Here is a 24464-nt window from a genome sequence, read left to right as displayed (position 1 = left end):
GATCATTTGTGGACATTTCATCTTCAACTTAATATGGAAAATCATTCACAACATACTTAGACATAGATCCTTCACTCTGAGAAGTGTTAGGTGGGTTGGAAAATTGCTGGCATGGAGGCATACGCTAACCAATGGTTTAACAGCATCTGTAAAGCAGAAATAAAAATTAAATCTTGTATTGCTTCAATTGGAACACACAGAAAACAGGAAAACAAGGTATGGGTTATTATAAGGCTTGCTGACAGCCCTTGTGGAACAAGAAATTAATGGTATGTGTTAGAGTTACTAGGAGCAAAAACAGATGCATACATGCTTTTGCACTGATTCTAAGTATATAGTAAATTGGAGGAATTTGAAATTTTGGTTATTTATTTCATTAGTTGTGAACATTGTAGGAATAGAAGAAAGGTCGTACCACTCCTCTCAGACATAGGGGATGCAGAATTTGAATATGGAGAGTACAACTTTCACAGAAAGGTCAGACAGAACAGGAGGGGGGGGGGAGTTATGTTCTTGGTTAAAAAGCACATAGATTTGAAGGCAGTGCACCTGGTTAATAGATGGAAACTAATGTTGAGCCAGTTTGGTGTAGTTGTATTAAAAGAAGCAGCAAGCCAATATAAAAACCAAAATGAGTATAGGGGTAGGGCCAAATGACTATAGTGTGTATGATGAAGAGCTATATGGACAAATAGAATGAGAGAGTAAATCAGACTGCCTTATGATGGGGGACTTTAGCAGAGAGAGTTATCAGTTATTGGTTGTCACTTGTGGACTGGTTGATCACACTTGTGCACTGATTCTAAGAATATAGTAAATTGGAGGAATTTGAAGTTTTGGTAGTTATCTCATCAGTTGTAAACATTGTAATGCTCTAACATGCTTTCTACACCGGCATTATGCAGACAACAAGGGGAAGCAATACTCTTTATCTGATTATCAGCAGTGACTGTTTGTGCATTAAGGACCTGGAGATGAAAGAACCACCAAGTGGTAGTGATAAATAGCATTAAGGACCTGGAGATGAAAGAACCACCAAGTGGTAGTGATAACAGATGTTAATGTGAATTTACATAAAAAGATGTAGCTACTGTCAAGGGTAAAGAGAAGGAATTTTTATTTTGTAAAGATGACTATAATGGTCTTAGTTTAAATTCTATGCAGTGAAACCATCTGATGATGTTACCAACAGCAAATTCTAAATGGGAAGTAATTGTAGGAGCTACTAGGCTTTTTATATAAATCAAGAGATGCTGTTCAAGGCTTACAGTAGACCTAAATGGATCTCAGATGAACTGATGAGACTTATGACCAAGAAGGAAAAATATATGGGATGGTTATAAATTATCAGGGAACATAGGAGCATAAAGTAAGTACAACTAATCTGCAATCAAATCACAAATGGAATTAGGCAGGCTAAGGCATATTACAGGAAGTTGTTGGCTAGGAAAGTGAAGAAAAGTAGCATAGCAAAGAGTGCTTTGTTAATGTTAACACTAGTCAAAGGAATGTACTACACTGGCCCAGTAGATATGAATGGCATACCTGTTGATTCTCTTCTGGTTGCTGACGAAGAAATTTTGTATCTACATTCATTAGTTAATTAAGTTTAGTAAAAAGCAAAAATGTTTGTGGTTGAACATAAGAGAGTATACAGTAATACCCCGACTTACGCTACCCCGACTTATGCGAACTCGGAGTTACGCGGTTCTTGATTTTTTCGTTTGGCAACGCTGCCGCCCACTATCTTCAAGGTCGTTTTTCATATGTTATCGATATCCGGTGCGACGGCGGAGATTGAGAGCGAAAGATGAACAAAATTCAACTTTGCTGCTTTTATGTTTTTTATATCAGTGAAGGGGAAACACATTTCACCATAATAACGTAAAAACCAACACAATTCCAGCTATCGGTATAATCGCAAATGCAATTAGATCGAGTTTACTACCAGTTTATAACAGATTTCACTAGCAGAAACGCAACTGGATTTTTATTGTTTTATGGTAGTAACCCCTAGAAATGTGAGGTGTTAATAGTGTATCTCTGCCTTTATGGTGTTGTTTATTCAGTTGCTACATGCGCGCAGCTTTGTTTATGCGTATCAAGCGTGCTCCTCGTTTTGTAATTGTGCTTTATTCCCTAAAAATTAGTAAAATTAAAAGGTGTGAAAAGGAAGCGTCCTGGTGAAGACACTGCAGATTCAGAGAGAAAAAGAAAAGCAATTATCTATAAACAGAGGCGGACTGGATCAAAAATTCTTACCCGGGAAAATTTATAGTGGCCTCACACTATGGTTTATGGCCAAAATCACACTGGCCCACCGGGGTTTCCCCGGTAAGGCTTATGGCCAGTCCACCTCTGTCGATAGAGAAAAAATATGAAATTGTGAAACGCTTTGAGCGAAATGAAAGACCATGTGATATTGCACGTGCTACAGGCCTAAATGAAGCAACGGCGAAAAGCACATGACAATTGCAAACTTGACAGGTTGAAAATTGAAAAGATCTCAATTGTAAAGGGCTTAAAAATTTTAGAAAACATAGACTCCAACGAAGAACGCGTTATAGCTACAAAGCAAGGAATAAAAAAATTATTAGCTTGCTACGAAGAAATTCTGCATGAAAAAATAGAAGGCGCTGTGTCGTCAGACGAATTTGTTAGATTTTATGAAGCCATCGATATCGAAATAACTTTTTAACGTAAGTCATTTGTTTTTTTAATACATATTTTATATTAATATGTATAAAGAACTGCAATTTTATTAATATTTTTCTTCTAAACTAGGGTTTTTGTTAGTCCTTGGTCCCAATTAAGCAAAATTTATATGTATTTATATGCAAAGTTGTACCCCGACTTACGCGATTTTCGTCGGACCCACCTATCGCGTAACTTCGGGGTATTACTGTATTAAGTTATAACTGGGAACTGAATGATTTTGTGATAACCATGAGGAAAGTAGGAGAGAAATTGAGACTAAAAGTAAATAAGGCACCTACAGCTGCTGGAATCTATCCAATTGTATTAAAAGAAGCAATGAACAGATAAGTAAACCTTTAACCATAATAATTATTAGAGCATCCATGAATTCAGGAGTGGTTCATATGGAATGAAGATATGCAAATGTTTTCCCTATTCATAAAGGGAGATCAAAGGAAAGGGAAATGCGAGTAATTATAGACCTATGATTATAAGCTTGACTTCTGTTCTAGGTAAAATAATGAATTCAGTGATCAAAGTAATGCAAGAGCATCTTGACAGGAACACAGCTATATGGCAATTGTAGCATGAATTCATTAATGGAAGATCTTGTCGGACCAACCTGGTTGGCTACTATGACTAGTAACAAAGGAACTGGAGAGAAAACAATTTTTACATTGCATACTTAAATTTTAGAAAAGCTTCTGATACTGTTTCACATGAAAGAGCTGCTATATATATTTGAGCAGTTTGGCATAAGAGAAGCTGCTGCTAGAAATAGAGATGGTTGTGTCAGATGGCAAAGATTGGTTATTAATGAACACTACCTGCTTTGACTAATGTTTAGTCAAATCACCGAGGGTTCAATGTTAGGCTTTTTATTGTTTTCAGTATCTGGTGTTGCAGAAGTTGGCAGTTTGAATAAATTCAAGGAAGAATGCTAATTCCAGTAATGACATTTATTAATGTTGATGAAGATAATATCCAAGTCTGCAGATGATACAAAGGTTGGCAGGGTGATTAATGACAGTAGGTCAGGGTATGATGCTACAAGAAGACTAGAAAAATTAGCCAGATGGGGTAAGAAGTGACAATTGATAAATGCAAAGTACTGCACAAAGGGAGCAGCAATTTCAGATTAATATACCAATTACAATATTGTTTATTTGAATTTCTGCAAAGCATCTGACTCAGTCCCACCTTATAAGCTGGAACAGGTTGGAATCACGGGGAAAATCCTTAGATGGATAGCAGGATAGCTTCAGGGAAGGAGGCAGAGGGTTTTGATAAATGGTTATTCCTCGGATTGGGTTAATATAAGAAGTGGGGTTCCCCAGGGGTTAGCATTGAGACCACTGTTGTTTTTGATTTTCTTAAGTGACATCGATGAAGGGATAGAGGGCATGATGTCTAAATTTGCAAATGATGTAAAGATTGGTAGAGTAGTTAATGATCACTGCCAAGCAGAGCTTTTTCAGAGTGACCTGGATAGATTTCAGGGATGGTCAGAAAAGTGGCAGCTTAGCTTTAATCTAGCAAAGTGCATGGTCTTACACCCGGGTAACCCCAAATTAACTTATACACTTGATGGATTTGAACTAAAGTCAGTAGTGGAAGAAAGGGACTTGGGAGTTATTATATATACAGTCAGACATGAAGTTCTTTGAGCATTGTAGACAGGTTGCAAGGTAGACCCATGGTGTCCTATCGATGGTTTATCGAACATTTGCTAGTAGAGATAAGGATGTCATAATCCCATTATACAAGGCTGTTGTTAGACCACACTTGGAATACTTTGTTCAAGTATGGAGAATGTACCTAAAAAAAGAGCTTCTCGAAAGGGTCCAAAGACGGAAAACTTGCCTGGTGAGATCAGCAAAAGGGTGTCCATATGAGGAAAGACTTCGAATATGTGGGTTGCACAGCTTGGAAATTAGGCCCCTTAGAGGAAACTTGATCGAGATGTTTAAGGCTCTAAGAGGCAGAAGTAAAATGAATGAGGATGAAATTTTTCACGGTTGTAAATGATGCTAGAACTAGGGGCCATAATTCGAGTTACATGGGGAGATGTTTAGACTGGATTGTAGGAAGTTTTATTTTAGTCAGCGAGTTATAAATTACTGGAATAAGCTACCTACATGGGTGGTAGAGGCTGACAGTTTGGGGAAATTCAAAAGTCAGCTGGATGTTCAAAGGTCAGTTACCTATGGGAGGTGGGAAATGCATAGGTTGTCTGTTTCCTTTTCTTTTATTATTTGTTTAGTATTTATTTTATTATTATTTTACTTCTTTTTTTTTTTTTGCTGGTGCAGCACAAGCCTTAGGCTTGTTTGCACCATATGGCTAATACAAACAAGGCTGGAAACCACAAGCTAAAGCCATTGTGGCATAAGCTCCAAAAAAACTTAGAGGCTCTGTTACTGTTGAATTACTGTCCAACTCATCCTTCAGCTAATGTCCTGAAATTGTGAAAGATGATGGCAAGATCAGAGTTGCATTTATGCCAAGGGACATAACTGCACTAATTCAGCCCATGGATTAGGTCATTATTCAAGCTTCAAAGCCTACTATCATGGCTTACTGGTGTTGTGAACTCAGAAATTCAAATTCTAGAATTTCCAAAAACATTAACACTGAAAGATGTTTTAAATACAATATTGGATTAGCATGGGAGAAAGCAAGCTCATCAGCAGTTGAAAACTGATGGAAAAAATGGATTGAAAAGATGAGATCACAAATCTTGAATTAACTGTATTTTTAGAACAAGAAGCAAAGGCTGCTTTTAACATATTGGTGGCAGTCTTGGATACTGAAAAAATGCTGTCATTATTTCAGGCAAACTACATTATGTGACTATTTCAGAAATGGATGAGTAAAATGTAAGTTTGTAACAGCATTTTGTATTAGTAGAATGTAAAGGGAATGATATAGCCTTTAATACTTTGTCTTTAATTTGTATACTCATAAAACATTATTTACTAAGTAAAATGTATTTATGTTAAAAAAAAACTGGAAAAAATGGTAAAAAAAATTTTCAGCTAAAGTTGTCGCCTGACACCCTCATATCGAGGTTGCACTGAATTTTTGTGGTGCTGAGGATTCTTGTTATATTTCCAGTATATCAGCCAATGTTGAAGGAAGCTTTTTCAAAGAAGCCAATCAGAATCCACCTCTGTTCCACAATGACAAAAGATCAGTTGGTTTGGTTGGAACTTAAATCAATTGAACTTGCCATCACCAAGGATTTAGACCTGGATGAAATGATTCAAAGATTTGCAGCTGTTAAGGTCCAAAAAGCTGAAACAGAAAATTCAATGAATATGTCATAAATGCTACTTGTTTATTAAATTTAAATTAATAAATTATATTTTTATTTTAAGATTTTAATAAAATGAATTTAATAAACTTATACACAATTTATAATTTATTTTTTCAACTGGAAAACCTTTTTTCAGCTGAATGGTAATGGAGCACAGGCCTTTTGAGCTGATTCTGAAAGCAGTAAAAGTGATAAATGTGGTGGAGGAAAAATTAACCTGACTACCCTTTTTTTGAATAGAGTTAAGGAACTGAGAAAGGTTTTGGGGTAGTGCCTGAAACCTTTCGGGCACAACTCCAGATCCACGAATAATATTACATGTTTAGAAGAAAAGTTAGTTCAGGTTAGCCAACAGAGAAATTTATTTAAAACAATAATCCATCTAAGGAAATGGGGAACAGAAATCAATAAATTAACCAGTTGTATAAGATCATACTTCTTCACGTGCCATCTCCATCTTGGAGGCCATCAAACACCAGCAGTCTCGTTTTCTACTCCTATGAATGATTCCTTCTGTGGAAAGTCCTGTCCGTCTTATATCATCCATCCAGTTTCTTCTTTTCATTCCTCTGAGTCTTTTTTCTTCTAAGCAGGGCTGTGGAGCTGTAGCCATGGAGCCAGAGGTTTCTATGGAGCTAGAGCCAGTAAAAAAAAACTGGCTCCTTGGCTCCACCTAACTTGGTCAATTGTAATCATGAGGTTGGCACATATGTTATATGCTTTGATGCTGCATGGTGTAGTTTCATTTCCCTGTTCTTTTTATTTACTATTTTTTTTTTTTTTTTTTTTTTTTTTTAAATGTCTAAACCAGTGAGTGGTTTTCAAATAATGCACATTTTATTTTTTCAGAAATGTCAAATGTGTGGAAGCCCCTACAATGAACAAAAGATCTAGAACAAAGTCTAATGTATTTGAACACTTTATGATCACTGAAGATGATAAATAATATATTTGCACATGCCAAGTGAATGATACTGATGACTTTTGAATGATTTGACTTGTGGAGCAAAAATTAGTAAAACTTTGACCAATAAAATCAGTGTTTCAACATATGTCCAACATACAAGTAAGTACCTTCATCAACTAGTGAAAAGTGTTCTGCAAGAGTTTGAAATAAGAAAAGAGCATGTAGTGTGCATTGTGACTGATAATGCCTCCAACATGTCAAGTACCATTGAGAAGTTAAATAAAGACCAAGAGAGAGGTGATTTAATAACAGATGACAAAAGTGAAAGAGATGAATCAAGTGGTGAGACTCTAGAAGTAGAACCTGATGATGATGTAGAAATAAAACTGGATTTAAGTGACATCATGGATGAAATTTCAAACCTCTTGAGAGTCCAGCACATGCGTTGTAGTGTTCATACTTTACAGCTGGTAATTCCTGATGGCTCAGGAAATAAACATGCATCTGCCCTTGTAAGATGAGACAGGTTGTACTAGCTGCTAGAAAGCCAAAAATAGAAGCAATAGTTAAACGGCGTACTGGAAAAGTAGCAATTTTGATCAAGTTACTAGGTGGGGTAGCACATGTATGATGATGGACCACTTATTGAAACTGAAACTCGTGGTGTGGATGGGTATTGGGAAGCAGCCTTCCTGGTGATCGCTGCTTCTTGGTAGCTAAATGGCCAGAAACAACTAAACAACACAAACACAATATGCAAACACAGCACTACACTCATTTCTGGCAATTGTAAAGAATTTTGTATATCATCACAGAGAACCATGGCTGAAATGAACTAACGTTTAGAGGCTGCCTTACATAAGACATAACACATGTCCACATATCCTTATTGACGTGGCCAACCCTGAACTAACACTAACAGAAGTACTGTGGGACCAGGTGCAGAAACTTAAAAACTTGCTTTGCCAACCACATACAAAGAAAATTCAAGGTGAAGCTTGCATTACCAACCAATCACAATTCTTGCTTTACCAACCACTACAAAGAAAATTCAAGGTGAAGACTCGACGCCTAGTCAGTTCCTAAAGGAATGGAAGCCTCTAATCTACTGCCTCTCCAAGATATATGGTCCCATAGCTGAAGGTGTCATGACCTCCATGTAGAAGTTAAGGAACAATTTTTTATTGGGAAATGATGTAATATTAGCTAGCATTTGTTATCTCAAGTACAGATGTTTATTAACAGATGGACAACAAAGCAAAGCAAAGGAAGCTTTATGTGATATAGCACTCAGAATAAGAAACCCCCAAGAATTACTGGCCCCAGGAGATGAAATACAAAGCAATCTACCACCATCATCATCATCTAATAGTAATTCTGAAGATGAGTTTGACTTTGAAAAGATTATTGACAAACAGCACAGCTCGAAAGGCTGTCGACTGGAATTAGAAAAAGGCGTACCACTTGTTATTCCTATTAGTACATCGACTAAATTCAAGTTAGAAGTATGTGTCCTTCACTGAAGTCGAAAAAAGGTGATCGTCAATCAAAGACGTCAGCAAAATATGCAATATTAAAGTACCCTAAAATCATACGAGATGTTGCACAACAGGTGTGTTTGCATTGCCCTCTACTCAAGCCAATGTAGTGTGTTTATTTTCCAGCTCTAAAAATCATTAAATCAGATTTGAAAGCATCAATGAAAGAGAACTTGCTTGAGGCAATCTTGTTCTTAAGAACAAACTGCTATACATAATTAAAAATTTGAAAATTCACTTTTTAAGGGAATTAAAGTTAATTTGCATGTTTTTATATGGTAAATATAAGTCAATGTTTTTTCCTATAATGCAATAAGTTGTTTTCAATTCATAATTCATTCATTTTTGTTCCTTTTGTTCATTAAATTAAAGGTCAAATTAACGGTGTATTTTTAGTCTATGATGTTGGATAATTCCAACAGTGTTTTCATTTGTTAGTTGGGCATGATCATTGCTCACTTCCAACAGTTCAAAACTAAATCAAATTTTGATGAATTAAAGGAGCCAGAGATGGAGCTGCAAAATTTTCTTCTGGCTCCACAGCCCTGCTTCTAAGGTCGATTTAGGTATTTCATATTTTGAACACCTTATGATATGACCACAGTAGCCTACTTTGAGTCTGCAGATTTTGTTTAAATGTTCTCTTTTGGTACCACTCATTTGGATTCATGTTTCACATCCATATATTAAAATGGGTCATATGTAACACCTATCTAACTTCATTAGTAATTACAAAAACCTCAAAAAACTAGTTGGTCTGTCCAACTGGAAACTTGAAGCTTGCTGTGCTGGCAAGAATCAAGGAAAATTACCTCACTCTTAGGAAAGTTAGACTGGAGAAAGTTGAGCTTCAAAAAAAAAGGTCTATTGATTTGTAAAGTTGGGAGAATGATAGAGGCAGTAATTTAATTTAACAGAATGAGGTAAAGGGATTTTAAGCCAGGGAGATTGAAAAGAAAATATTCCAGATTAGGAAGTCTTTGACAAAGCATTTCAGGTGACTGATATGCTTTGTCAGTATCACATTTGAAGAGAAAGGAAACATACAGTAATTAGAGCAACTGAGATTCTGTCAGAAAATGTAAGTCGGGCTTAGCAGACTTACATGACTTATGGATGGAAATGGACACATTAAGATCAGAACAGAGACTATACATACAGGTGCAAAATCATTGCAAATTTAGAAGTCTAGGGACAGACTTGAAGATTGCTGGTTTTTAGATTTTCTGTTTTTTGGACAGTAAATCATGCTGTCTACTTTTCTGACAATTTTTCGGTGTGATTAACTTATGATGCTTAACTGTAATATTTTATTCTTTTGTCCTTTGCACTGATGTTCAAAATTTTTAAATGAAAAGCCGACTGCCCCGAAGTGATCACGTACAAAATCACTTCAGTAATATTCCTTAAAAAAATAAAATAGCAAAGAGAGTGGGGGAGAAAAAGGACCACATGATATAATTTTTTTTCCCTAACAGATGAAGATGACACCACCTGCATATAGGAATAAAAGAAAAGGCTTTTAGATTTTTTCCCTTTGTGATCAACACAGAATACTTCTGCTGCTATGGTTGCCATGGGAAAGCATTCTAATGGCAGTGTAACAACTTTCAATTCCATACAATCAATGCAAAAAAAAAACATCACTCTAGAGAGTGAGAGAGAAATGAAAATAAAATACTGATAAATTGTATTAATTTGACATTACCAATTCATTTTATTCAGAAAGTAGTCTCACAATCTCTTGTTGTAGTTCAGGGGTCAAACAGTTTATTCCAAAAGCTTGTGAGATGTAAGACAAGATTTGGAGGTGATACTTTATCAGGAATTGCTAAGTGAAACTTACTTTTATTCCTTTTTATTTTTTGTAAATTTTTATCTAAATTAGTAGTGCAGTTATTGCTTGTGATTCTCTGATTAAGTTGGTGAATTTATTCATTTCTTGGCCTTTGCAATTGCTTAAGAAACTAAGGTTGACATTATTATTATTTAAAAAAAAAAAAAAAAAACCCTTTTTCTTTTATGAGATTTTTTTCCATCCCTTAATGTTAGTTAGTTAGTTAGTTATTTGGTTTTTAGGAGCATTAGCAACTAAGGCCATATTGCTCCGGGATATGCGGTGGTCATTCCCTGACCTTTCCACATCCTCTGTATTTGGTGGTGACAGGCTCGAACCCCGGTCTAATCAAGAAGCATGTGCTATGCACTGCTGCTCCTTCCCACCTGGCTACGGAGGTGCCCCATCCCTTAATGGGTACTGGTACCAAGTGCATTGGGAGGTTGTGTCCAGTTACTATTGTTACTGTTGGTCAAGTAACTTGCTTACTATCCTACAGGTGATAAGGACTGTGGCTTTCTGGAGTTCCATGTAAATGTTCCCTAGAAGGCCTTTTGCTACTAGGTTTTGAGGCTACTAGGTTTGAGGCTTATTGAGGCTGTTTGGCACCATTCTGCTGCTTGACACAATGGTCGGGATTGTCGTTAGATGTTCTTTGTGCCATATATCTTTGACTTCTTGTCTTAGGTCTGAGTACTTTTTGATCTTTTCCTCGTACGTTTTCTGGAGGGTGCTGGAGTTGGACACTACTATGTCAATCAGTCACTTAGAGGGGAACAGGCATTCTGTGTGTTATCATACACTCAATCTAAAACACTGATTGATCAAATATCTTTCTATTTTAGAAGATTTAGGAGAAGTTAAGAGAATTTAAACCCTGTTACATCACTTTGGGGGCAGCAAATGTGTAGAGTGGTTATTTTCAAGGTGCTGGTCAGCGTGAAGAAGAAAAGACCAAACCCTCCAGCACATGACAACACAACGAAACAAATGGCTCTCACTCCCCCTCTTACAGCAGTGAGAGGATCAGAGTGGAAGCAGAGAGTGCTAAGAATCTCTGGTATGACCAGGCTGCCATGCATGGAAACTGAACTTAGTCTGTTACAACGTAAGATCACTCATCGGTGAAGATAGGATATTAGAACTGGAAAAGGAATTAAAAAATATGAATTGGAATATCGGCATGGCTGAAACAAGAAGCAGAAGAAATGAATCACTTATAAGTTTATCAAGTGGAAATCTGCTATACACCAATGGAAACAGTGAAAAGAGTGAAAGTGGAGTTGGCTTTCTGGTCCATAAAGATATAAAAAACCACATTTTGGAATATAAAAGTACATCACCAAGAGTTTCAAGGCTACTGTTCAGGATTTCTAAGAGGTATAAACTAAAGGTTATAATGATATATGCACAAACATCGAGCCATGATGATGAAAAGGTTGAAGAAATGTACACCGAAATTGGGAGACTTCTAGATGAACAGAAATCACTACACCATTATTATGGGGGCTTTCAGTGCTTAAGGTTGGAAAGAGACGAAACAGTGCAGAAAGGGAAATTATAGGAAATTTTGGAATTGGTGAAAGACTTGTGGAATTTGCAGAATCTCAAGGAATGTCAGTAATCTCACTTTTTTTTTTTTTTTTTTTCCAAGGAAAGGGTGAACAGAAAGTGGACATGGAAGAGCCCAAATGGATTAACAATAATGAAGTCGACTTCATCCTCACTAAGAGCAGATATATTGTGAACGATGTTACTGCCCTGAACAAGATAAATTGGGAGTGATCACAGAATGGTAAGTTGCACAATTGATATAGATGTAAGAAAAGAAAGGAAAAACTGACTTAAATAAATAATACAGATTTTTGAGATAAGATGAGAAAAAGCAGTATGTACTGGAACTTAAGAATAAGTTTCAGCTTCTGAAGACCTTTCAGGCCAAGATATCAACGAGGAATACACCTTTTTGAAAGTTATAAAGCCCAAGAAAACCTATAAGTAAAAAAAAATCCAAAGAAGAAAAAATTAGTTGAGAAAGACTTGTCATGAAGAACCAAAGACGACAAATGAAGAGCAAGATAAACACTGACAAGGACAAAATTGAGTATACTGATTTATGCAAAGCCATTAGAAAGAGACTCAGAGAGAAGATTAAACACAAGAAAAGTAGAACACGCATTAAGGGAAAACAAGGGACTTAAATCAGCAGTCATGAGTAGTAAGACAGGATACTAAAACTGAAGAATAGTGATGGTGCACTTATAAATAGCAGAAGATTACTATAAAGAATTATATAAGGAGTGAGGAAATGATTCAAGCAGTGGGGAAGATTGATCATAAATTAGAAACATATGACATACCCAGTATCCTTCCCGATGAGGTAGAACATGCATTGAAGAAAATGAAGAATCAGAAGCCCCAAGTGAAGATGAAGTTACTGTAGAGTTGTAAAAATTAGAAGGAAGAGACGTGACACAGAAACTGACAAGACTCTTCACAAAATACATTAGGAAAGGCGTGACACCTAAGGAGTCGAATAATGCAATCATAATTTTGCTGCATAAGAAAGGAGATAAATTGGAAATTATAGACCAATTAGCTTGCTCCACATCTACAAGTTGTTCACAAGAGTCATTACTAACAGATTAAAAAGAATGCTTGACAAGAATCAACGGAAAGAGCAAGCTGGCATTAGGACAGGACTCTAAACTGTGGATCACCTTCATGTAATTCTGCAGCTAATAGAGAAAGCAAATGATTATAACACACCATTATGCCTGGCATTTGAAAAGGCATTTGACTCCATAGAGCATAATGCAATGTTCTGGGCACTATAAAGACAAGGCATAGACACCCCATACATTATGATTTTGAAGAAAATATATGAGAACGCTACCTCCTTTATTAGACTAGACAAAGACAGTAGCAAATTTAAAATTGAGAAAGGAGTTCAACAAGGAGACACAATCTCCGAAGTTGTGTACTGCTACCCTTGAAGAAGCTTTCAGAAGATTGGACTGGTTGCAGAAAGGAGTCAGTGTGATTGAAGATACCTAAACCATTTACGATTTTCAGATGACATTGTGATCATAAGCCACGATCCCAAAGAATTAGCGGAAAATCTTAATCAGTTATGCAGAGTTAGTAAGGATTTTGGACTAAAAATGAATATGGCTAAAACAAAAGTAATAGTGAACGAGTATGTCACAAAAAGGGATGTAATCATTGAAGGAGTAGTAATTGAAAAGGTAGATTCATATACTTATCTGGGACAAGTCATTAGCTGTAATGATGATAAATGGCTGGAAGTCAAGAGTAGAATAAATTACAGATGGATAGCATTTAGGAAATATAGTCGCATACTGAGAAGCAATATCCCAATTTGTCTGAACTGTAAAATAATGAACCATTATATATTCCACACCGTGACTTATGGAAGTGAAACTTGGGCACTCACCAAAAAAATGGAAGAGAAGCCAGATGGAATCCACACAGCGAAGAATGGATTGAATTATATTAGGAATCAGACTGTTGGTTAAGAAGAGAAACACTTGGATTATGTAGCAAATACAAATAAAGGACATCCTTATCAAAACTAAAGAACTGAAATGGTCTTGGGCAAGACACAGCTCGAAGACATGATGACAGATCGACTAAGAAAATAACAGAATGGTACCCCAGAGAAGCTAAAAGAAAACCCAGAAGACAACAGTTGAGGTGAACAGAAGAAATTCACAAGTTTGTGGGTAATAAATGGATGGCCATTGCACAAAAACAGAATGAACTGGAAAGTTGCTGGAGAGGCCAGTGGGTTGAAAATGGGTGATGATGTCAATCGGGTAGATAGCCATTTCTTTCTTGTCAGTGAGGGTTATGTCTAGTCTGTTGTGTGGGATCATCTTGTCTGTTGTGATGGCAAGGTCCCAGTATAGTCTGTGAGTAGAGGTCTCTAATACAGCTTGTACTTGTAATACGGTAAACTTTCTTTGATCAGATGGTATTTTTGCAATAGTTTCTGATGTATTATCCCATCTGCCTGTTCGTTTGTTTGTTTGTTATTTGATTTTTAGGATCATTAGCAACTAAGGACATATTGCTCCGGGGATATGTGGTGGTCATTTCTTGACCTTTCCGCATCCTCCGTGGGCGCCTCCGTAGCCAGGTGGGAAGGAGCAGCAGTGCGTAGCACATGCTTCTTGATTAGACCGGGGTTCGAGCCCGTCACCACCAAATACGGAGTATGCGGAAAGGTCAAGGAATGACCACCGCATATCCCGGAGCAATATGGCCTTAGTTGCTAATGCTCCTAAAAACCAAATAACAACAAGCATCCTCCGTATTTGTTGGTCATGGGCTTGAACCCCTGTCTAATCAAGAAGCGTGTGCTACGCACTGCTGCTCCTGCCCACTTGGCTACAGAGGTGCCTGCCTGGTCGTGTCTGCAAGTATATTCCGTTTGGATGATGTGCTGGATTGTTTCTGGGGCCAGATGGCATCATTAACATTTGTAATCTGTTACCCTTCAGTTCTTGGTGATATGTTTCCTGTTGTTCCTGGTGTTGATTACCTTGTCTTGGATGACAAGCGTGAATCCTTCAGTCTCGGAGAACAGTTTTCCATTTGTGAGCTGAGCGTTGGAAGCCATCTTATCTTCGTAATCTTGATGGATGTCATTTTAGTGTTTTCTGTGGCAGATACTACAGTTACATCTGTCTCTGTGAGTGTGGACCCCTTGTTAAGGTTGACTGCTGTGTGCCATTTGTCTACTTTCTTTCTTATGGCTTGGTAGATTGGTGCTATGTTTTCCTGGAAGTAATCCTGCAGGTTCTTAATCACTTTCTCTTGTGCAGTGACATCAGTCAATCCCCTCCCTACTTCTTGGCACCTCTTGGTCATCATTATCCTTGTTGATCTCATAATCTCCTCCAGCTCAGTGTTGGCCCAATATATGATCCCAAAGGAGTAAGTTAGTACTGGAACTGCATCGGTGTTTATGGCTGTGATCATGTTTCCGTGGCGCCTCCGTAGCCAGGTGGGCAGGAGCAGCAGTGCGTAGCACACGCTTCTTGATTAGACCGGAGTTCAAGCCTGTGACCACCAAATATGGAGGATGCAGAAAGGTCAGGGAATGACCACTGCATATCCCCAGAGCAATATGGCCTTAGTTGCTAATGCTCCTAAAAACCAAATAACAAACAAACATCTTTCCACCATTCAGCTTTGATTTTAATAGGCCTCTCAGTCTCTGATGGTATTTCTCAATGAGGCGGGCCTTGATCTTGTGTTCTCACTTGTGAGCCTGCATCATCTGCAATATTTGTATATATCTCTCTGTATTCGCTTCAATCTCTTTACTGGTCTTCAACTGGTAGTTTTGTCCAGCTAGATGCCCTTGATGCAATCCATGGGTCTTCCGTTTGTCCAGGCCAAATTGCATCTTGATGTCAATGCTGAACCCTTCAGTGTTCAAGAGTAGCTGTTAAAGGTGATCCTTGGTTTCTGCATAGAGTTTGATATCATCCATGTACATCAGGTGAGAGAGGGTGTAGAGGTTAGAGGTTCTTCCTTTCTTTTGGGCATATCCATACCTCCTGTTATCAAGCATGGTGGACAGTGGGTTGAGTGCTAGACAACCATAGCAGGCTCAGGACATCTGCCTGGAAAATTCCTCTTCTGATGGATATTGGTCTGGTCATGTTTTTGACCTTGTTGGTGCTCCACCATTTTGTCATGGTCTCTTGTAGGAAGTGTGTCAATGTTGAGTTGACTTATTATTATAACTTTTTTCCTTTTTTACGCCCCTTGATGGGTACTGGTATCAAGTGCATGGGATGGTTAGTTGTCCGGTTACTATTAGTGTTATTATTGTTGGTCAAGGATCTCTCTTACTATCCTACATGAGTTCAGGATTGCAGATTTCTGAAGTTCCATGAAAATGTTCTCTGGGAAGCCTATTGTTACTTATGGTTCTTATGCAGGCTCTTTGACACCATTCTGGTGGTTGACACAATGATCAAGACTGTCATTACTTGTTCCATATGCAATATTTCTTTGTCTTAAGTCTGAATACTTCCCAATCGTTTCCTTGTATGTTTTCTGGAGAATGGTTGTGTTGGGCATCACTGTGTTGATTAGGTAGACAGCCATTTCCTTCTTGTTGATGGGGTTATGTCTAGTCTATTCTGCGGGGTTTTCTTGTCCGTTATTATTGCATGGTTGCAGTATAGTTTGTTAGGGGTCTCTAGTATGGCCTGAGATTTGTACTTGTAATACAATAACCTTTTTTTGTTCAGCTAGTATTTTTGCACTAGTATCTAATGTATTATTCTTGCCACCTGGTCTTGCCTGTGAGTAGTCCATCTGGATGATCACACAGCACCCTATGGTGATGTGCTGGATTGTATCTGGGGCCAGGTGGCATTGTGACATGTGTCATCTGTTACTCTGGTCCTTGGCAATGTATTTCCTGTAGTTCCTGATGATGATGATGATGATTACGTAGCCGAGTGGTCAGGAGCAGAAGTGCAGAAGTGCTTGAACCCCAGTCTACTCTTTGAGTAGACTGGGGTTCAAGCCCCTGACTGCCGAATATGGTTGATCTGCCAAACTGCACTGGACCAGCTTGGCAGATTATGGTCCATTTCCCTCAGCATGAATTGTTGAGGAGGCTTCCATCCTGCAGTGGGTTGATAATGGCTGCCCTTTACCTTTTTTTTACCTGGTCTTCGATGGCAAGCATGAATTCTTTGGTTTCTGTGAAGAGCCTTCCTTTCTATAGCAGATCTTTGATGGCTACCTTAGGGAGCTATTTTCACAGGAACAGCTGAACTCTGAAATCTCTACCTGTCGATGATCAGGTAGATTTTATACAAACAAAAATCCTAACAGCTTGTAAAATGTCAATGCATTATAGAAAAAGGAAGCCTTATCATGTACCTTGGTTGTCCCCTGTTTTATCTCAGTTGAAATTGTTGAGTAAGGTGAGAGAATCAAAGAGCAAAAAGAGATAGACCTTGTTCTTCCCTAGAGATAACTGTGTTACAGAATAGGTATAAACAGGTGAGAAGGAAATATCAGGAGATTTCTAAACTGAAGAAAGCCTCTTGGGAAGACTTGATGAGTACCCAGGGAAATGCTGATCTTAGGGACTTATTTATAAGCTGTTGAACAATAAGATCCTAACTGGAGATGTATTTGTTTCATCAGAGTGGCAGATGTCAGGATACTTTGTCTTGGGCACCCACTATTAATAGGATTCTTGATGTCATTATCCATCAGGATAATGAAGATTGTGTTCATCCCATGCAAGCAGAAATCAAAATGAAAAACTCTGCCTATACTGGTTCTCCTGATGAACTCCCTTTCTCAATAGAGGAGATCGACTCTGCTATCAAATCATGCTCTGGAAAATGTCTGGGTAATGACAGTTTAGAGGTTGATGTGATTAAATGGGTTTGGAAGGTTGTTCCTGCTGTTATCCTTGCTTTGTTTAACTCTTGTCTTTTGCAGAGCATTTTTCCTAGGGCATGGAAGATTGCTAATTTGAAGATCTTACTAAAAAAACAAGAAGCCCAAGTCTGTTCCATCTTCTTACAGGCCTGTTGCCTTGCTCCCTGTTTTGGGCAAGGCACTTAGAAGGTTATTGCTTGATGTATTTTGATTGCTTACACTAATAAAAGACTTCTGTCTCCAGTGCAATATGGATTTACAAGTGGCAAGGGTACGGAGGATGCAATTGCTTCTCTTCTAGCATCACAGGCGGAGACTACAACTAAATATTTGCTTGGCCTCTTTGTGGACTTCAAAGGAGCCTTTGACACCCTTTGGTGGCAAAGTGCCCTGGAGAGGTTCTGGGAGGCTGAAGTGTCAAGAGCAATATACAGTCTTTTGTAAAGCTATTTCTCATATCGTTCCATAAATGTCAAGAGTGGATCTGTACAAGTCTCCAGGAATATTTCACGAGGATGTCCACAGGGGTCAATATTGGGGTCCCTGTGTTGGAATCTGGTATTCGACTCTTGGCTTAACAGAAGATTTGAAGTAGACCATGATTGCATATGCTGATGATCTTATCATTCTTGTGCAGGGAAACGCAAGGATATCTTTAGAGGTTATGGCCAATTATGTACTGCAGTAACTTGGTCCACTTGGTCTAAAATACACAAATTGCAGGTCTCAACGTCTAAAACATCTCAGATGTTGAAGGGTAAGCTAGATAGGGGCATCCTCCATTGATCAAGTATCGAGGCCAGTCCACGAAGTATAATTCCACAACTAAGCATTTAGCATCTACCTTGATGGCACCTTAAGTTTTCTGCCCCATGTAAATCAATTTTAGCAAGATTACGATTAGTAATCAGAAAGGAGTGGGGCCTGAGAGGTCACTATATTACAATTGTCTTTTTGTCTGTTATTACCTATGGTGCTGGTGCTTGGGGGCTATAGAGCTGCTAAGTCTGCTGTGATTAAACAGTTGTTACAGGCCCAGTGTGCTGCCCTCCTGATGATGTCTAGAGCATGTAGGACTACATGTACTGTGGCTTTATAGGTTCTGTTGGAAAAACTACCAGTACATTATGAGATCCAATACAGATATACGAATTATCATCTGAAGAAAGCATGCCCTGTTTCCTTGAAAGATGTGCAGCTTGATTTGAGTGCTTCTTTGGCTTCTGAAAGGAAAAGACTGTATTCCATCTACATTGAAAAGTGGCAAAGAGATTGGAATACCTCAGATCTTCGTAGTGTAACGAGAGAATTTTTACCTTTAGTTAGAGAGTTTAAGAAGAAATAATTTTTATGGTTTTCTCCAGGTTCCTGCTGTCGGGTCATGGCAGCATTAATAGTAAACTGTTTAAACTAGGACTGTCTCCTACTGCACTTTCTGTGTGGGGCTGAAGAGAACGTGGATCATATCTTATTTGATTTTCACTACAATTTAGACTATAAACAAGAACTTAAACTTTTGAAGGACACTTCACTAGTGAAAATAAACGTTTGCCTGTTCGATCTCAGGTTGCATTTATTGCTCTTAATACAAGCACACGCTTCTTGATTAGAAGTGTGTGCTTGTATTAAGTTTTGGTGGTGACGGGCTCGAACCGGGGTTCGAGCCCGTCACCACCAAATACTGAGGATGCAGAAAGGTCAGGGAATGACCACCGCATATCCCGGAGCAATATGGCCATAGTTGCTAATGCTCCTAAAAACCAAATAACTAACAAACAAACAATCGTAATACATTTGCTGCATGTCTTCAAAAGGAGAGATGAACTTCGATCAGTTAACTCAAGAAAGACTGTTCTTGTGGCTTTTTTGTACTTCAGGGTTGGTGTATAGAAAAATGATTTCTATGTATGAGTTCTCACAGTGATTACTTGTATTAGATGGTAACAATGTTATTGTTATAAATTAGAACTACTGGATTTCTACTGCCTCTGAATATTCTTCTTTTTTGATTCTTGGAATTGCTAATCCAGTGGATTATCCTTTTGGGCCTGTATTGTTTGGTGAACTGTTGAAGCCAACTTGGACTTGCTATTGATTGTACATAGTACATATATTTGTTAATGATGAATCTTTCCCTATTAATGGAGTTTGATGGGGTGAAAATTGGTTCATGATATTTGGACTCTCCTCAAAGAAGACAGGAATGTCCTTGAGGAGCTTCCTCTGTTTGCTGATCCTGATACCAGGATGGGACTTTTGGCAAAATGCCAGGTGCCTATCACACAACATAACAGCAGAACAGAGCACAAATTTACACACATGACCGGTTATGGTGCAAGCCTCCCCACAAGAAGTATAAAAGCAGCTAATGGGGGAGAACCCGGGGGTCCATAACAACTATACTTAAATACACTTAACTAACTTTATGTGCCATGCATTGGAAACCATTTTATCTATGTGGTCTTGATGGAGGTTGTAGTTTCTGCCATGAAGTGTCTTCGCCCATTTTTTTGTCTTTGTTTCTTCTGTCTCAGTGCGGTCTCCTTGATAAGGTTGAGTGTTGTGTGACATGTCTTTCTTATGGCTCGGTAGATTGCGCTGTTTTCCTGGAAGTAATCATGCAAGTTCTGAATTGCCATCTTCTCTTTTTCAAATTGGTCAGTAAGTCCCCACTCTCCATTCGCGCCTATGGTCAGTCTCTCGACAACTGACTTGTGGCCATTGAGAGAGTGACCATAGCCTGGAAAGGAGGGAAGCATCATCGTTTTCCTGGTCAGTCACACGATCTCCTCCAGCTCTGTGTTGGTCCAATCTATGATCCTGAAGGAGTATATTAGTACTGGAACTGCATAAGCATTTATGGCTGTGATCATGTTCCCACTATTCAGCTTTGTTTTTAGCAAGCTTCTCAGTCTCTGTTGTTATTTCTCATTGAGGTGGGCCTTGACCTCCTCGTGTTCTAACTGGTGGGCCTGTATGATCCCAAGATATTTGTAGGTCTCTTCCTCTGTCATGGATTCAATCTCTTTACCGGTCTTTGGCTGGTAGTTTTGGGAGACTGGATTTCCCTGATGCAGTCAATTGATCTTGCATTTTCTAGGCCAAATTTTATGCTGATATCAGTGCTGAACTCTTCGGTGATCCAGATTTGTTGGTTCTTTGGTGTTGATTCTTGGTTTTAGCATAGAGTTTGATGTCATCCGTCACAAGAGAGGGTGTACAGGTTCTTAACGCCTTCTTTTAGGGTATATTCATACTTGTTATTGAGCCTGGCAGACTGTGGGTTGAGTGCTAGACCAAACCATAGTCTGCTCAGAGCATCTCTCTGGAAGATTCCTCTTCTAATGGGGATTGGTCTGGTCATGATGCTCTCAACCTTAATGGTGGTTCTACATTTTGCTATGGTTGTTTCTAGGATGTGTATTAATGTTTGGTTGACTAGATCTTTATTGTCTCTATGTGCCAGCTATGGGGCATGGAGTCAAAGGCCTTGTGGTAGTCAACGTAGGCCATGTACATGTTGCAGTGCTTCTTGTAGGCTTGCTCCATAACTGCTGTTTCAATGCTAAATTGCTCATTGCATCCTTTGCTGGTCTGCTTACATCCCTTTTGCTGCTCAGTTGTGTTCTGGCTTTCCAAGTGGTCTGATATCATCTTAGTTGTTAAGCTTGTCTGGATGTTGTACCTTCCTGGTCTATATTCAGTAATTTTGTACTGTATTTGTTCTTAGCTTTCAGGTAGGTGATTCCTTGAGTCAGAGACTGTGGGATTGTGTAAGGGTGCCTCATATTGGATTGTCAAAGTATTCTTCGATCCTCTGATTATAGGTCTTGTTTTTGCTGTGGATATTTTCTTTCTTGAGGATGGCCTCCACTTCTTCTGTTACACCATTGATACCGGTTCAGTTAGCCTACCTTCACTCTTATCTTCTTCTGTAGCCTTCTTTTCCCAGGCTGGTTTTGTGTTCTGTCGGTCTCTGGTTTCTCTTCTGTTCATCCCTGTGGCTGCTACAGCGCCACAGTTAATGACTGTGTAGATGTCTAGCTTTACATCATTGTTGTTGAGGTAGTTCAGTATTATTTACTATTTGAGGTGGTCTGTGACTTGCCCCAGGATTCTTTTGGGTCTCTGCTTCGGTGTGGTGTGGGTCTTTGTTGGGGTGGGGGGGGTCAGTTCCCTTGAATTCTGCTAGAGCTTTCTTTCACTTCTAGATATCACGACCTTGCATTTCCACTTCAGTTGCTCTGGGTTGGAAGTCTTGTATTGCTGTTCCTCCTCCAGTTCCGGTTTGGTTGTATCCATATTTGCTGTTGTTTGCAGTTGGTCATTCACATCGTGCCTTGATTTTTTTTCCAATATTGCAGGAGCTATGAGGTTTTTCTTGGCGATGGTCCATCTCTGGTCTGCTATTCGCTGTTCGATGACCTGAACAGTTTGGATCCATTCCAACCACTTGGTGTGTAATTTTGTCCTGTACATTGGCATGTTTGTTTCTAGTTTATGCTCGCATGATGAATGTATTCATTTTGATGCTCTACTTCATGCATCAGCTTTTTCCTCTATGGGTGGTCACTAGTGCAGTTGCATAGGAAGCACTTCCAGTTGGTTTGGCTGGGTGGGCTTGCCCTCCAGTTTTTGGGAACATACAGTAGACAGTGACATTTGCTCCACTATCATCTGTGGGAGACTGGCTCTGGCTTTTTGAGAACTGATCCCTCTGCCTAAGACCTGAACATGAGAACTTTATCCTGCACCAGACTCAATTCAGTATGTTCAATATTTCTACTTCTCATCTTTGTCCGGCTATGGAGGTGGACCTGTTAAGCTTTGGCATCCACGGGTGGTAGTTATTGAGAGACACCAGATTGCACCACTCTTTGCATCAGCTGTCACTTCAACCTTGGGGGGGGGGGTTGATGAACTGACTTTTGCTTCCCCCCTTTGTGACAGGATTTGAACCCCTGTTCATGATATTGGTGGTCTGGCATTGTAACTTCTGACTAATCACATGCCTCTATTATAAAACTTTTTCTCCTTTATATGGGATTTTTTCTGTCCTGTGATGGGTGCTGGTACCAAGTGCATGGGATGGTTGGTTGTGTCCGATTACCATTATTACTATTGGTCGATTAACCGTCTTACTATCTTACAGATTTTCAGGATTGTGGCTTTCTGCAGTTCTATGGAAGTATTCTCTGAGAGGCCTATTGATGACAGGTTCTTATGGAGGGGCTTTGGCACCATGCCTGTGGTTGACACGATGATCGCAGTGATCATTACTTGTTCCATATGCTACTTATCTTTAACTTCCTGTCTTAAGTCTGAGTACCTCCTGAAATTTTCCTCGTATGTTGCTAGTGTTGGACACTGCTGTATTGATCAGGTAGGCAGCCATTTCCTTCTTGTCAGTTAAGATTATATCTGGCCTGTTGTGCAGGATCATCTTGTCTGTTATGATGGTATGGTCCCAGTATAGTCTGTTAGTACAGGTTTTAGTATGGCCTGAGGCTTGCACTTGTAATACTGTAAACGTTTGGAGCAATATGGCCTTAGTTGCTAATGCTTCTAAAAACCAAACAAACAAACAAACAAACTGTAAATGTTCTTTGATCAGCTGGTATTTTTGCACTAGCTTCTTGATGTATTATCCTGGCCACTTGGTCGTGCCTGTGAGTATACTCCATCTGGGTAAACACACTGCAACCTGTGGTGATGTGCTGGATTGTTTCTGGGGCCAGGTGGCATTATCAACATGTAGTAGTAGTAGTGGCACGTGATGCAAGAAAGCAAGTGTATGAGCTTATGCAGCATCAGCCAAAAAAAAAAAAAAAATCACACCATTCCCTCCAAATGCCTGTCCAGTTCCACCTTAAATTTATTCAACCTATCAACTTCCACGCCAGGTGGAAGTTGATAGGTTGATGTGTCATCTGTTACTCCATGGTCCTTGGCGACTTATTTCCTGTGTTGATTACCTGGTCTGATGGCAAGCGTGAGTCCTTTGGTCTCGGAGAAGAGCCTTCCATTTGTGAGCCAAGCATTGGAAGCCATCTTATCTATGTATTCTTGATGGAAGTCATTGTAGGGTATGCCATGGAGTGTCTTCTTTGCCTATCTTTGTGTGTGTGTGTGTGTGTGTGTGTGTGTGTGGTCCCCTTTTGAAGTTGAGTGTTGTGTGCTGTTTGTCTGTTTCGTATGGCTTGGTAGATTGGTGTTATGTTTTCCTGGAAGTAATCCTGCAGGTTCTTAATGTCCTTATAATAATTATTATTATTAGGAGTAGCAGTAGTGTGTAGTGCACACTTCTTGATTAGACGGGTTTGAGCCCGTGACCACCAAATACTGAGGATGCGGAAAGTCAGGGAATGATCACCGCATATCCCCAGCCTGGATAAAGGGTGAGGGTTGGCGTCAGGAAGGGCAATCGGCCATAAAAATTTCATGCCAAAACAATAAAAATGCTGACCTCATATATATAATGGGAAAAGGTGAGGACAAAAAAAATAGTAGTAGCAGTTCTTGAATTTATCTCAACTGCCCACTTCCACAACAAATGAATTTTGCTCCAACAACCAATAACCTGCTATCTTGAGAGCAAACCTTTATGCATCTACTTTGCAACCATCCTTCCTCAATTTGAATTTATGATCCTTCATGTGAGTACTCTGAGCAAGGAGAAGAATGACATCAGCATTTAGTTTTCTCAATCCATTCAAA

Source organism: Mastigoproctus giganteus, chromosome 10, assembly GCF_048544385.1.
Source record: "Mastigoproctus giganteus isolate SK-2022 chromosome 10, ASM4854438v1, whole genome shotgun sequence".
Classification (NCBI taxonomy): Eukaryota; Metazoa; Arthropoda; class Arachnida; order Uropygi; family Thelyphonidae; genus Mastigoproctus; species Mastigoproctus giganteus.
Note: the sequence above shows the minus strand (reverse complement) of the source record.